Source organism: Alligator mississippiensis, chromosome 9 (assembly GCF_030867095.1).
Source record: "Alligator mississippiensis isolate rAllMis1 chromosome 9, rAllMis1, whole genome shotgun sequence".
Classification (NCBI taxonomy): Eukaryota; Metazoa; Chordata; order Crocodylia; family Alligatoridae; genus Alligator; species Alligator mississippiensis.
The window spans coordinates 37,216,718-37,230,615 of NC_081832.1; the positions used below are offsets into that span (position 1 = coordinate 37,216,718).

General features: G+C 38.6%; 1 protein-coding gene across 5 annotated transcripts in view; it reads left to right on the forward strand.

The window, feature by feature from the left end:
• The window catches only part of CPNE1 (copine 1), an 87,579-nt gene that overhangs the window by 15,090 nt on the left and 58,591 nt on the right, over positions 1 to 13,898 (forward strand). The window lies entirely within an intron of this gene.

Here is a 13,898-nt window from a genome sequence, read left to right on the forward strand (position 1 = left end):
GATTGATACTGATGGAAAAGGAATTTTTCTAATGACGGGTTTGAGTTTGCTTTTCCGTATCTTGCTGTGTGTTTTGGTATACTCATGACCTTTAGCATAATTCATTAGTAAATGCATCTTTGTAAAGTGTATACTTGTAAATAAATGTGAACTCCCCATAAATATTAGGAGGTCGTATTTGCATATAAAGCTTTGAGGTGTCTTCTATATAATGCTTTAGTAGCATGCTGTTTACGGTAGGTAATGATGAATTAAAATTCCTTCAAGATAATATAAAGAAAAGAATGCAGTGGGCTAAAATAAGTTGCAAATACATTATAACCAAATATGTCATAGGTCATTTTAGCTTTAGTTGGTCTCCTAAATTGTGGAAATCAAGGCAGTGGAATTTAAAGGATCCTATTTATCTGGAACTTTGTGTCACTGCAAGATGTGCAAGAAAAAAAGTGACTTGCTTATTTAAAAATAAAATGTAGCTAGCAACCATTAGAGGTTTAATACATGAGGTAGAAGATGTGGAGGATATTGCTGTTGTGATAAGACATGTAATCTTACATAGTTTATTACATGGTGGGATGAGAGGAAGGACCACTTGATACCAAATTATAATTAACATAAGAGCTTGAAAAAAAATTAAATTGCTTCAGATTTAACCATTGCCTTTTGGACCTGATTCATATTGTGGCCTGTTTTAAATATAATGCTAACTGAAACATTAATCTAGAAGTCCTTTGAAATAGACCAAGTTGTTGGAGTAAGGCTTTATTTTTAAAGTTAGGCTGCCTAATTTGGAGTCAAATCAGGATCTAAATGTGTCTGGTGCGTCTCACAAATATGTCAAAAGCATTAAAAATTCAGCTGTGAAAATACCCCATGTAAAAAGAAATATGACTTTGTGGCTTATTTGTACACTAAGGGTCAACAATGTGAAATAAAAATAGAATAAAATGAAAAGAGGCTTTAATTGACTTTAAATTGCAACAAGAAGATGCCACCATGGTACTAAATCTAAACTTTTGCTCTTAAAACAGTCATTTATTGAATGAATATTGCATAAACTAAAACAAAGTTTTGCTTTTAATGGAGCAAGTAGAACTTTTTAACTACAACTCTTGTATATTGATAAAGGTAAGAATTTCTTAGTAAAGGGCCACTGTGTTACCTTTTAAAAGTAGAAAGAATTACTTTTTGAAGTTCTGTTGCTTTTTAGAATATTGAAGGATATCCTTTATACTGTAAACAGTTTATTCCCTTTTCCCTTACATGCATAATGTCTGAGTCTGTTGGAATTAGGAAGAAAAACTTGTAAGAAAGTCAACAAAAATTATGATATTAAAGCAGCTTTAAACACCCGGGTTTTTCGAGGAGGTCAACAAGTAGGCTAGAAACTTTGCGTGGGTTTGTCTTCTGTTTCAGTTATGTCTGTGAACTCCTAAAATAAGACAAGACCTTGAGAAACTATACAAGTTTCCTGAAGTGTAGTGGAGGTGAAAGAAAGTAGACAGTGTTATCTTTTATGTAACATTTCTTGATCCCAGTTAGTTCTGTTTTTAATGGACTGCTTTTAGGAAAAAAAAAAAAAGGGTTGATCATTCTTTATAATAATGTGGAGGATTTTATTGGAGTTTTCTGTTCTACTTGTGTAAAAGTAATTCAGAATGTGCAGTGGCTTGAAAACAAATGTTAAATGTATTAGCTAGGTTCTCTCCTGTCTGTTTGCAGTCTCCTGCCTGCAGAGACCCTTCAGTTCATTTTGCTAATGCTGTTGCTGGTAAATGGTTTTTTGGAGCCTTGGAATGAGTAGAGAGAATAGACTCACGTAGACTAATGCATGATTTGATATATTAGTGTAGAATTAAGTGCAGTTAGCTATCAGCAAAACAGTAGAAAGCCTTTCCCCTGCCCCCTCCTCCTCTCCCCTTGCAACTGCTTCTAGTATAGGATCTTTCAATTCTAGGCAGTTCTTAAATTCTGACATGTACACATTTGGATACAATGGCATTTGAATTCAAACATAGTTACTGGTTGCTTCCCAAGTGTGTTTAAAGCGAGCCTTCAGAGCAAAGAATTTTTGTTTAACAGGACCATGAATGACACTTTGTAGAACCCTCTGGGTATAGAGGGACATAACTGTATCAGTATCAAAGGATACTGGTAAGCTGTTAGGATGCAACTTGCATCTGTGCATGTAGAGATACAAGTGTAACAAAACCATTCAAAGTAACCCTGCCTCATTTAAAGTCAAAGTTAGTGTGATTTTAGTTAAGGGTGTAGGGACAGATGTAACATTTTGAGGTGCATTTATTTTATTTAATTTTTTTATTAATGACAGATTAAACATTTAAAGATTTGGAAGTGAGCTGCACTTTGAAACACTTTAGCTGCAAAAATATATACATCCCCTCCCCCCCCCCCATTGCCTTTCTCCAGCTTCCCCCTCCCAACTCCTACCCCCATGGAGCATTCCAAAGTCCTTGCAGTTGCATGCTATGGCATGCTCTCCAGTCAGGATGCACTGCAACCTGTGGCTTCTGGGTGAAGCCAACATGTCAATTAGTGTTTTGTGCTCCATCTCTGCCCTGGAGGACCTCCCTTTAGTCGGGTTGGGGGGTGCAGGTTGGGGATGGGGCCTTCAGTCTTATTATACTGGAAGGAACATGGAGTATGTGGGATATTGGAGGACTCTGCTCTTCACTGCTATGCTCTGTAGAGCATGTCCAGATAACAGGTTTCTAAATAGTACTTCTTTCCTTATTTTTGGAGCAGTTTGGCCATTTTGGGAATGCTTCAAAGAGTGTTTACCTCCATCAGCTCACCTTCTGAAGCTGCCAAAGGTATTTGAAGTGATGTTATATCTGTCCACACCTAACTGATATTACTACTGGGTCATGCTGACATAAGTAGAGTGTAAGCCCCCCTCCCCTTTTAAAGCAGTTAAATGTATATTTGCCCATTTCCTCTGTTAATACTTCTCAACTTTCTTTAATTCTTTTGTTGGGACAAGTTTTATTTTCCCTGTTATTACTGATGAACTAGCATGGCTTTTCCTGCACTCGTGTGCAGCATAGTTCTGGGAACGAAATCTAATTGAGTGTACTCCTTGCTTCATCTTAGGCTGTGCAGCACAACTGTACAGTGGAGAGAGAGAAATTGTCATCTTGTATGTAAGTTTGTTACAACGGGAGGTGTGTAGGATCTCTCGAATCCTGCATGGTATTCCAGTAATCTTCCCTCACTAAAACCACTTGAGCTTTGTCTCTTTGGGCCTCTTGATATAATCTGAATAAATGGTGACTTTTTGAGGACTTCATAAAACAATTACGATGCATTTAAGCAAAGACTCCAGAGGCCAATATAACTCTGAATTCTAACCATTTTAAGGTAGGTGAAATTTTTGCAGCTATTTAGTAATGTCAAGCAATCGCACAACTTCATTTCAACCTGCATGTGTGGATTTTGCTTTGTTTTTTAAATCTAGTTCTTTGAGTTGACACAAACACTGTGCTGCTTTCTGCAATAGTAACAATTCCAGTTTTGAACCAAAAGCAAGGCCAGTTCACATGGAAGTTACAAATACAATATACATTTTAACTATTTAAAAAAATGAACTCCTTTTGCAAACTTTAAAGGGTGAGGAACCCTTTAAAGTTTGAATGATTGGTATATTCCACCCCCCAAAAGCTCTATGTACCTCTATGTATTCAAAGTTCTATGTACCTTTTCAGGTAATTACATGGCCCTTGTCCTAGTATATGACATTTTTTCTTATAATTTATAATGAAAACTGAAACATGGCTTCTGAAATACACTCAGGTTCCAGAGTGTTATTTTATAGGTGCTAGTGTTGCGATTATGAAGAAATATTAATTAGTTAACCAAAGCACCACTGCTGGAGTTGACACACAAGATATAAAAGTATGAAGTGCCCTTTCACATTTAAACCTCCTGTGGGAATGAGTAAGGTAAAAAGGACAGTTTGTCTGTCTTATTTTACTATTAACCAAATGCTTTTGTTAAAATGACCACACCTTTCAGTTCCAACACACCTTCCATAAATTCTGAGGAGCTAAAGGCCACAATTGCTCACTATTCAGAATCATAGTACTCAAACCACAGAAACTAAGATAATAAAACATAATTGTGAGCTAGCAATACAAGAAATCACAATTTAAGAGCAGATCATGAGAGCTTTAAAAAAACGGGGCAGTTTATCTTCACAAGGAATTCAATAAAACATTGTTCAACTCACTTAAAATTTCAGACCTCTATTCCAATATTCCTAGAAAATGTAGTTCCAGTTTGTCATGGAGCCTTGCATTTACTTAAAGCTTTTTCATCTGAAGGATTTAATGCTTTACTGAGGTTGGGTAAGTAAATGTTTCTGTTTTTGCTAATTGGGAGCTGAAATAGTCACTTACTCAAATCTAGTGAGTCAGTAGTAAAGAAGGCTGTGATTGTTCTTCTCCAAGTTTGAAGGAACATCAGCTTTGTTTCATTTTCTGGAATTGGTTAAAGGGACAGTCTTTGGCCAAACCTGGTCCAGATTGAAGACTCATACCTTCAACAAAATGTAAGATTAATAGATATGGTATCTTTAAAAAAATAAAAATTAATTGTGCATTTCTAAGCTTACCCATCAGTGTTTGCAGTTCAGATATTGAATTGAGTTGTTGGGGAAGAGTCAAAAGACAAAAACAAGTGAAGATTTGATTACATCTGTGCTATTAAAATAATCCAAAATGTAAAATAAGGTACACCTTGGAAAATGGACTGGCTGAGATTTTACAGCAATTCTTGTCAGTTTTCCACATTTGCTTCCATTTAAAATAAATTATAAAGATTCAGCTTCAATGGCAGCTGTTAGACCAGTGTGAGACGCTTGAAAAATACTGCCCTGGATGTTCAGAATCTCTTGAAAGATAAGTGTCCTTTGAAAGGCACTGTTTATTCTGTTTAGCTCAAGATTATAAATACTAAATTCATATTTATGCAAAGTTTTTAAGGGAAACCTACTATAGAGATTATAGCATACTTATATTTTAAAAAGAGAAAAAGGCTTTTTGATGGATATGCAGAAAATGCATTTTAGTGGTCTTTCATAATACTGTATTTACTCAGTTCCAAGATGAGGGTTGTTTTTTCCTCAGTTGATGGGAGGGGGGGCGGAAGCCCCTCATTTTATAATCACATGCAAGGAAATCTCACTGAATACATGGTCTATCATTAAACTACTGCCGAAAGCAGCATAGGCACAGTAATGGAAACTAACTATGGATTTGATTAAATGTAGCTAACACTGAGCATAACTATAAAAAACATGACTCACATTGAGCAAATATGCTGATGAGGACAGTACCACAAGGACAGGTTAATGCAGCTCATCTGAGGATTTTTTTTAAATACAAATTTCAAGTCTCAGGCTAAATTAGCCAAATCGGTTCCAGATTCTATTGACTGAAGAGAGCTCAATCGTTCATGCCTATGTGGTACTACCACCAGCAAGCATCTCCCTCCCAGACACTTTAGCCTGGGGCTTCAGATGCTCCCAAATCCATGGCAGGCACCCTGTGTGCAGGCACCAAGCTAAAAGGCCAAAGGAGGAAGCTAGGGGAAAAAATCCCCCATTTCCATAAAAAATGAAGTATGTAGCCCAGATCTTAGCCAATTTTTTTATTATTAAATACATTTTTTGTGTCTCAAGCCAAATTGGCTCAATCAAGTCCAAATCCTTGAGTCAGTCCAGAACCATAAGTGGCCCTACAACCAGCAAACATTTTCCACCCCCACCAGGAGCTTCAGATATTTCCAAAGTCTTGGCAGGCATCCTACGTGCAGGCCCAAGCCCAGAGGGCTTGGGGTTCAGATGCCCCCAAGTTGCACTTGCCTTCAGCCATATGGCCGTAGGAATAAGCTAGGGAGGAGCCTCCAATTTCCATAAAGTGGGCTTTAGGCCCCAACACCTTGGCAGGTGCTAAACCACACCAGAAGAACAGTTATCCCCGGGATCGCTTAAGAAAAACTGCCTTCATGGACCTAGATACATGGTGTTTCCCCTGCCAGGTAATCTTAGCCAAAAGACCAAGAAGCGATTTGAGGATAAGTTTAGTGCCACCCATCTGAAATTAAATGCAATTCCTCTCACCATTTTCAAGTAATGGTGAGCCTGGATATTGCTGTTTCTGTTACAGGACACTTCCCTGTTCAGAACTCCTGAAGCCTTACTGGAGTACTCTGTTCAGTTTTAGTCACAGTGGTTTAAGGGAAACATGACAAATGGAAGAGAATCCAGAGGAGAGAAACAAGTTATTAGAGCTCTAGAACACAGCATGTGCTTGCTCTCTCACTCTTTCTCTCTCTCACATCAGCATACCGGCAGTGGAATGCCAGGTCAGATTACAAGGTTATCTACATATCCCCCATTGGTAGGCAGGGGCAAGGGAGTGAGAAACTTTTGTTCTTGTTTTGACTATTTTGACTATGATAGCATGTTTTAACTGCTTTTTACTTTGAATATAAGAGGCCAGGGAAGTCAGGTTTGTGTGCACTGGCCCTGCCTTCTAAAGGCGCACCCCCCCTCCCCCCCCACTTCTTCCTCTTCCTCTAAGCTCAGGAATCACAAGAGACTAAGAAGTGCCAGATAGGAGCTTTCCTAGGGGGTTGGTACTACATTTCACTAACCATAAAAGAATACAGTGAGGTCTGTCCCTTGCGTTCCAGGCAGGCTAACCCTGTGAGTCTCCCCAAATGCAATCTTGACTGCACAATTTTGTGGCAGTGGGGCACTGCTTTTGCACTTTTCCCCTAGCTTTAAAGTTGTGGGGAAGTAGAGAGCAAAGAGTTATCTCATTCCCTAGACTTATTTTTGCTGCTGTAGCAGTAGGAAGGGGACAAATTCAAGGCAAACCTCCACTAATTGGATACTATACCTGTAAAATCATAACGTGTATACATTTTCCATTTAGAGAATCTAAATTATTGGGGGGGGGGGGGTGTTGTCTTATAATCGGTCATCTTCCATTTCAGTAACTATGATATACTGTTTCAATATCCATCTTAAGATTTTTTTGACAACTGAAAGATGTTGCTACTCTTCTCTCCTTTTGTTGAAAATAATTTTTGGCAAGGGACATAATGGCTTTGAAAAATGTTGCACAAAGCTACAACTTGAGTAGAAGTTACCCTTCACTGCTGCTGAAGCAATAGGGTATGCTTTCTTAAGGAAGAAATGATGCAGCTTAACACCATTAATTATTCCAAGTACAGCGAGCAAGGCTTCATCTAGACTGGTTTGTGGGACTTAGTATTTTCCTTAGGTGGATACCATTTTTTCACATTCTGGAATCGAGTTTTAATTTTAATATTTGCGTAGTATTTCTGGCTGTAAAGACCACTTTACACCATCAAAAATAAGGATTGTCCTGATGTTGACAACCTACATGAGTTTAAAACAGTTCTGCGGTAGTCCAGTGGAGGTAGATTAATCCTTATTTAAGGTAATTAAAGTACTAAATCTTGGACAAAATATCTTTTAAAAAAGTAACTTTATTCCTGTCATCTCAGTAGAGTGGTAAACTCTGACAGTGTTAGAATCTTATTTTTAAAAAAAGTGTTTGGAAAAGGGCATCTACTCCAACCCCCTACTCAAGACAATATCATTCCAAACAAATGTCCATCTAACCTGCACATAAAAACTTCCAGTATTAAATCACCTTCATAGTTTGAAAGTTCTCCCTAATATCCAATCTAAATTGCCTACTGCAATTTAAGACAGTTGCTTTTTGCAGTACTCTGAACTTTTCTTTATTGAATTTCATTTGACTAATTTTGAACCATTTCTCCAGTTTATCAAGGTCATTTTGAATCCTGATTCTGTCTGAGAAAATGTCTGCAGCTCCACCCAACTTGGTGTCATTTACAGATTTACTAAATGTACTCTGAATTCCATCTTCTTAGTCATTTAATAAGAGATTGAACTGTACTGAGCCCAGGACAAATGTCCATGGGGAACCCCACTTGTCAGATCCTCTAAATTGGACTTTGAGCCATTGGTGACTATCCAAAAGCGGTGGTGCTTTGATCAGTTGTGCACCCACCTCTTTAAGGTAGAACCAACCCCTTTGCTACTTCTATCCTCAGATTTGTCTCCTGTGGGATCCTACTTATGCAGTTTCCTGAGCTTTCCTGAAGTCCACAATTTTTATTTAGCTGCTCTCCTTCCTTTCCTTAGGATCTTGACAATATCACTTCATAATCATTGCCACTCGACTCTTCCACTTTCACGTTCACCAGCTTCTAAACCAGTTCTTCCCTGGGTGATGTGATATAAGCCTTATTTGCTTGGCAGAGATTAAATAAGTCTTTAGACTGAGGCTAGGATTCTGCTCCCACTGGGGGAGCTGGAGTGTAGAAGGGCATTTTTTGAGTGTTTCCACACTCAGTTCTCTGCAGTAGCATCAGTTGTCTCCCTGCTGCTGTAGAGTGAGCAAAACAGGGTGCTGCAGAATCTTGCTTTTTCAACACCATGGATGAGGGGGTTGAGGGAGAAAAGCAAATGGTTGAGGATTAAGGAAAAGGAAGAGGGTTGATTTTCATAGTGGCAGGATATGTACATATTAACATCACTTTTTTGACTAACAAAAACATTCTGAATCCTCAAATATTTCAACATATTTTATCAAAATCTTAAACTTTTTGGTTTCAGTTCTGGTATCTCCCAAAAAACATCAGTTTGTCAGTATCATATGAAAAATGTAACAGTTGGAGTAAGGAACAAGCAAATAGTACAAGAAACTGCACATATTGGAGCAAAACTTGAAGCTTAATGTTTAGGTATTTATATATATTTTTCACTATAAAGCCTAATGACTGACCAGTACAAAGCCCCCAGTTACTTGCTTTAAAATCCTTCCCTAAAAAACTTTTTTGATATATCCTGCCAGGGATATTACTGGAAATTGAGAAGGCATGTAAATAAGTTGTTTTTGCTTTTGGGGTTGGTTTTTTTTGGGGAGGGGGGAAGGTTCTCCCTTTGTACAAGTACTTGGGGAAAAACGATACAAAAGATATTCCATCTCAAAAATGTTTTGGCTTGGACCTTTAAAGTTTGCTTATGTCTTAGTGTCTGTTCTCCCTTTTTTTTCTTAGATCTAAGGGTGTTTAAATAACTAGATATTTCATGGGTAGAATATCAAGCGATGAAGGAAGATGGCACCTTCCTTTTTCTTATCTTTTGTCTGTCTTGATTATTAGATTGAAACTCTTTGAAGGAAGGGACTGTCCTTTGCCATGTATTTGTACAGTGCCTAGTGCAGTAAGTTGTAAAGAGAAGTTAAGGTCTCTCCATGCTTTTTATACAAAGTAACAGGAAAGGCAGATTTGAAGAGCTAAATATCTCCAGTTCTCCAAAGAAATTGTCAAATAGATATGTGTACTTTGACAATGGCCAAGTGGATACCAGTCAGTGCATTGCACAGCACACCATTCATGCTTTACTGAGGAGAATGGATCTATTACGGTAATGAGCAAACTACAGCTTACCTCTAATATTGAACCTAATGTTTTCAGATATTAAATAGCTGCATGAATAAGCTGTAACCAGTTACCTGCTGTGAATGCCTTGTTGCAGTTCAATAAGGACACATACAAGGTGCTGCACCTAGGGAGAAGGAATTGCCAGCACACCAGAGGCTGGGGGATTACCTTCTCAGCAGCACAGTGGCAGAAAGATCTCGGAGTCGTTGTCAACTCCAAGATGAGTAGGAGTCATCAGTGTGATAAAATAATTAGCAGAGCTAACCGCACTTTGTCACGCATTAGTAGGTGCACCACAAACAGGTTCTGGGAAGTGATGCTCCCCCTTTGCAGCACTGGTCAGGCCTAAGCTGGAGTACTGCATCCAATTCTGGGTGCTGCAATTCAAGAAGGATGTGGACAACCTTGAGAGGGTCTAGAGGAGGGCTACTCATGTGGTTAGAGGCCTGCAGGAAAGGCTGAGGGGCCTGGACCTTTTCAGCCTCCGAAAGAGAAGACTGAGGGGGGATCTTGTGGCAGTATACAAATTCACTGGGGCAGGGGGACAGGAGGGAATAGGAGATGCTCTGTTTACCAGAGCACCCTTTGGAATAACCAGAAACAACAGCCACTAGCTAAAAGAGAGTAGATTTAGGTTGGACATCAGAAAGAAGTTCACAGTAAGGGTTGCCAGAATCTGGAACAGGCTTCCAAGGGAGGACTCCCCTACCTTGGGGGTCTTCAAGAAGAGACTGGACAAGCACTTGGGTGGGGTCACATAACCCCAGCACTTTTTTCTGCCATTGGCATTCAGTGATCCATTGAGGTCCCTTCCGACCCTAGCGTCTATGGGGTGACCTCTGGGCACCTGATATCTGAAAGCTTGTCCAGTAACTCTCCCAAATATAAAAATGGTGCAGTAAAAGAGATAACAAAATCCTTGCTTCCCATACATTTCCTGGACCACCATGGCTACATAACTTAACTTGCCATACAGTGTGGACCAGAAATGAAGACTCCAACCCAAGCCAGTACTACACCACAAGACCTTCATGATATGAAGTTGTTCAGTCATCAGAATAATTAATGGCACCATATTCTAAACATGTTAGAAACCATGTTTGGAGTTATCAAAAGTATTCAGCATTAGTTGAATTCTGCTGCTCTTCTAGCAGTGGGATGACATGAAGGGATAGTATGCTGTGTCAGCACTGAGTGCTTGTGAAAAATCCTACTTAAGTTCCATAGGGTACCTGGGATATGATTAGTTAGTTGAAAACCCTGGGAATTTCTCTGACTTGAATAGAATTAGTGAAGTTTCCCTCCTCCCCCCTTTTCTTAGGGGAGAGTAGTACTACTTCCTTTATGGAGCATACTTTGATAAGATTGATCAGAGCCCCCCAGGTTGTGGGCAGGGCTACCCAGGGCTACCCAAATGTGCATTCCTCTTAAAAGAACCTCTTAATTTTAAATTGGCCCTATTGCAAGTCTAATGTGTTACTGTGAAAGTACAAGCCCTGATAAACTGTAAATTAATATTGCTGCCTTAGCAAACTGTTATAAACTGTGAAAGGAGCAGTTCAGGTAACTCATTTGTCAGGACATCCATGAAAGCTGTCTGAAGTAGCAGTTTTATCCTTTTTCAATTAAAAAGCTTTCTAATAATCTGTTTAAATCTCAAGGAAATTTCTTTTTTATCTAGGTTTAATTTGTTACCTTCATCCCTTACCTAATGCAATGTTGAAATGGCTGTCTTTTAATGTATAAAGTATATCTCTGAGCCTAGTTGGCCTCTCCTCAACCGTGAATGTGTACGCTGACATCAATTTTCAAAACATGGTGTGTAAGGGATCAGACTTGGATGGATGGGTGGTTATCTTGAAAAGAATTTTTGGCCTGGAGGAATATATGACTGATATTCTCTGTTCTTTTGCTGCTGGAAGATAAGCACCCACCATGCACATCTTACCTTGTCCACCTAGACTTGTACATCCTTACAGAGGAGGGGCCAGGTGTGGTCAGTAGGCTGCAGCTGCTTCAAAGAACAAGTAATCTTTGGCTGTGTCTATATTAGGGGTGTTTTATCATTGAAGATCAACAGTGATTCATTATACTGGCAAAGTGTTCTTAGTGTGGATCCAGCCATTATGGCAAAGCTATGTTTTGTACAGGTTCAGCAAACCCTTTTTCCTTCCTGAACAAAATAGGCAATACCAGTGAAATCACAGTTTTGCTGGCGCAACTGTGTACACACAGTTTGGGGGTTGGACTCGATGATCTGTTGAGGTCCCTTCCGACCCTAACATCTATGAATCTAGCCAGCACATAATGTATGGAGTAAGAGTAGTATATCTACAAATAGAAATCCTGGTTTAAGATCCAAAACAGAACGAGGTATGATAGTCTGGAGACATTTATCACTTGAACAGTTTAATTTATTAGAATGCATCATGGCCAAAAACTGGGAGCATCCATATATAAGTTCAACCAGATTTTGAAGATTTTTTGGCTACCTATAAACAAGAAGTTTGAACCATTTAATTATTTACTGTGCATTGAAGGATACGGCATATTATAAAAGTCTGTTCAAGCCTTTCTCAAAGCATGAGGTGTGACTCCAAGAATGGGAGCTGTAGTTGGTGATACTGATGATCATAAGACTATAACAAAGGGTGGAATCGAAGAGTAGGAATGGTTAACTGGGACCCATTTTCCTGAAATGAGGCTCAGTTTATGTGATTTTGGGGAAAGCTGTGCTAAAAATGAGAAGAAACGGTTTAAACCTTCCTAACGTTTTCACCCTTGGATAACAATTTGCAGGCTCTTCACTATAACTTTAAGTTTGATTATCATAAGTAGGAGGGCTGTCTCCTCACTGTAGTAACTTTAGCCTAGGGTCAGTTTATAAGACTTCCTCAGTGTTTGTTTTTCATATGTTATTGGACAAGTAAAATGCTTTTTACTTGACCATTTATGACAGAGGGAGCTGTCTGTTAGCCCCAAAAGGATTTAACAGTTGTCAAATGTATGTCTAGCTTGCCTGAAAACAGTTCTCACCAGTAAACTTTAGAGCCTATCATTAGATTTCTAGCCACAGTTTTTAATTCAACGTGGCTGTGAAAAATGTTCAGATTCCTGAGTGTATGTCAGATATATCACAAACAGTTCCTCGAATTTTCCGTCTCCACTAGTAATGGTGTGCAGCCTGTTATTGCTGATCACAGGTTTGGATTTGTTGCAGGCTGGCACAAAGTTGTTTGTCCAGTAGCTTTTGGAAAAATGGCATCTCAACCTAACTTTTTGTGCCTGCAGCTTTTCTCAATATTGAAGCCAAGGGTATTGAATTGGGCAATAGAAATCCCAACATCTTGCACCTACATTTCATTATTCCTGGTCAGGATGGAATCGGTTTTCCAGAGCAGTATGTACAGAGGGTTAATGTTGCCAGTGTTCTGCTATTCTGTAGATAAACAGAAGTCCTCAGTTTCCGGGACTGACTTTTCTGAAATCATTACATTTACTAGCCTGAAAAGGCATAGTTTTCTTGCGACTAAACAATTGAGCCAAGTACACAAATGCATATTTTGAAGGGAGGTCCAGTACATGAAAAATAAAATTTCACCATTGGATAACAGGAGTTTCTAGTGCAATTTTCATAACACTTTATTTTGCTACTGCTATTAATCACTAGGATATAAAAGCTTTTTTTTTTTTATTTCTTCCCCACCCGCCCCAAAACTATGAAACAAAATGGCTGAGAAGTCATTGTGGAACTCATTATACTTTCAGCAATGGGTTTTTTTGATGTAGGATGAGTTTATGAATGTTTTAGGGTAGAGGCTAGTGATTCCACAAGGAGATCACACAACCTAATATCTACAAGCATATTTTATAGGTCCTGAATCATTTTATGTGAAAAGCATACAGACCTTTTTTCTTAAAAGCTATTAATGAATTGTCTGAATTTTTTAGTGCATTTTAATGCCATTAGTAATGCTGCATGCTTGGTATGACTCTACTTACTTAATAGTATGATTTGACCCATACAATTAGGAAATGTTGCTGTTGCTCCCTGCATTCCAATGTAATTCTCATAAAGGTAAAAAAAATTGTGAATGTTTCAGAGAAGCCTTATTAGTCGATTGACAATCTGGCATCATGAAGACGAGTACACATAAGGGAAACATCCTTTCAAATTAGGGATACAGATGACCCAGTTTAAAGAAATGAAAATAGTCTAGCTAGGTATCATGAGATTAAACAAATTACATAAAGTAAAAGGAATATGAAAGAAATCTTAAGAGCAATGGAACAGGAATACATTTCTTATGAGAAGTGATGGAACCTGTACTTTTTGAGGAGTTTGAAACTGGACAGGAGAAAATGGA